Source organism: Aplysia californica, unplaced genomic scaffold, assembly GCF_000002075.1.
Source record: "Aplysia californica isolate F4 #8 unplaced genomic scaffold, AplCal3.0 scaffold00011, whole genome shotgun sequence".
In the NCBI taxonomy this organism is placed as follows: Eukaryota; Metazoa; Mollusca; class Gastropoda; order Aplysiida; family Aplysiidae; genus Aplysia; species Aplysia californica.
The window spans coordinates 2,845,263-2,847,108 of record NW_004797281.1 but is presented as its reverse complement, the minus strand read 5'-3'; the positions used below and the strand labels follow the sequence as shown (position 1 = coordinate 2,847,108).

Genomic DNA, 1,846 nt, shown 5'->3' with positions numbered 1-1,846 from the left:
TCTCTCTCTCTCTCTCTCTCTCTCTCTCTCTCTCTCTCTCTCTCTCTCTCTAGTGAACTGCTACCTTGATAGTCGAAGCAGACTTTCTGCTGTTGAGGCTAGAGAGGTGAGCAGAGTAAGCCTGATTCCCTGTTTGGACTTCTCTGTTGACATTCACTCCAAGGCGCTCATATGACCTTATGCAGTTGCAAGCGCTGTAAAACCTTAATAAAACAAAGCACAGCTTCAGAACAGAATTTTGAAACGTAACCTACTTTGCAAGCTGATGTGATAAAGAGGACATGTAAAAGAAACGTGTTACCGAATTTTAAATAGCAAAGCAGACAAAGTTTGAATAGGCCTAAACAGAATTGCAAACAGAACTCTTATTGAACGACATTTGGGCACTTGGAGACGAAGAAGGCAGTGGTTTGCATGCACAGCGGACGGACAGATCGAGCGTGGGTCGAAACCAATACATTTCCCGGGATAAGATACCGCGCCAAAACAAAGTGATATTATGAAATAGGGGAATAGAGGAAAGAGTTATTGGCGACGACAGTTATTGCTGTTATGAGAAAATACGATATGGAAATGGGAACAAGAAACGTGGGGAAAAAGAAAACAAACAATATATGAAAAGACAGAAATGGACGAAGAATGGGTCTACAGAAAAAACCCAGATCTGGAACGCATGATATGATTGCATCATATTGGGTTGCACATGCTGCATATTACTAGCGCAAAAAAAATAATTCTCTGTTCAATGGTTTCAGTATTAATATAAATCTCATTTTTTATCATTTCGGGGCTTTTCCTTGAAAACATCTCAAACGTTTACAAATGATGTACTTTTAGATGTAATTTTTCCGAGAGCACACTGTCTTTTGATGCGTACCGTGGTCAAATTGGCGCTAAGAACTGTAGACAGTTCTAGCAAACTGACTAAATAGATGACCATTTTTTAAAGTACGCAGATTCGTCCGAGTTTCATTTTTTCTGAATTCATTCTGCAATCCGCTGTTTAAAATTCTTGTACTCTACCTTTTTAAATAAACTTTTGTTCGTTACAACTGTTGTTTGAGCAAATAAAAGCCTGTTGTAAGCCTTTTGTTAACGCGACCTCGCTATGATGGTAGCAGCTCCGACACACAGAGTGTGAATATTATATTTTATGTACTCCTTTGGTGACCAGCGCAAGAAAAATCGTTCAAATCCAGGCCAAATGTTTCAATTGTGAAACGTTATTTCAACCTCAAGAGGATAGGATAAGAGGCCATGTGTTTAAGGGTTAACAAAAACAAATCAAAATTAAATTAAACGGAGTTAATCGATATTTTCGATGATCAATCTTAAACATTTCTCGACTTCTGTTATTCTCCGCCTTCCCGCCCCCCGCCCCCTCCCCCACACTCCCGTTTTCGTCTTTTTTTCAACTTTTCTTTCCCTACATCAATGGACCCAATTTTCAATGAGAGTAGTGGCAGCTGTTTTCTGCAAGAGACTCGATTACTAGAATACTGCCTCATCTTTTCTTCAATTCTACTTTTTTTTACACTGACAGTATTAAGTAGCTGATTTTCGTTCAGGCTCCGAACAGAATGTGTGTACTATCCTTACTTACTATCATGATGTCAGGGGCAGCCGATAACATGTGTGTGTCCTTTTTCAAAACTACGCATGAATGATAATTAAATAGTACAATTATGTATATTATATAATAAGCATATTTTCATTATGTCCAGTATGCTTCCCAAGAAGATGAGATTGTTTCAGAATGCTATCAGTTTCGCTGAGGTGATAATATAGATTACAAAGCATAGAGTTTGCTGTTGAGCGTGAATTATTATTATTGTTTTTATTGTTA

At 38.1% G+C, this 1,846-nt stretch overlaps 1 protein-coding gene and 1 long non-coding RNA gene across 2 annotated transcripts in view; one reads left to right on the top strand and one right to left on the bottom strand.

Annotated features, from left to right (window-relative positions):
• The window catches only part of LOC118477858, a 13,551-nt gene extending 13,425 nt beyond the window's left edge, over positions 1–126 (bottom strand). Inside the window, exon 1 of the long non-coding RNA XR_004858657.1 lies at positions 65–126. This is a non-coding gene — a long non-coding RNA (uncharacterized LOC118477858). The remainder of the gene's footprint in view (positions 1–64) is intronic.
• The window catches only part of LOC101854461 (blood vessel epicardial substance-B-like), a 152,353-nt gene that overhangs the window by 118,151 nt on the left and 32,356 nt on the right, over positions 1–1,846 (top strand). The window lies entirely within an intron of this gene.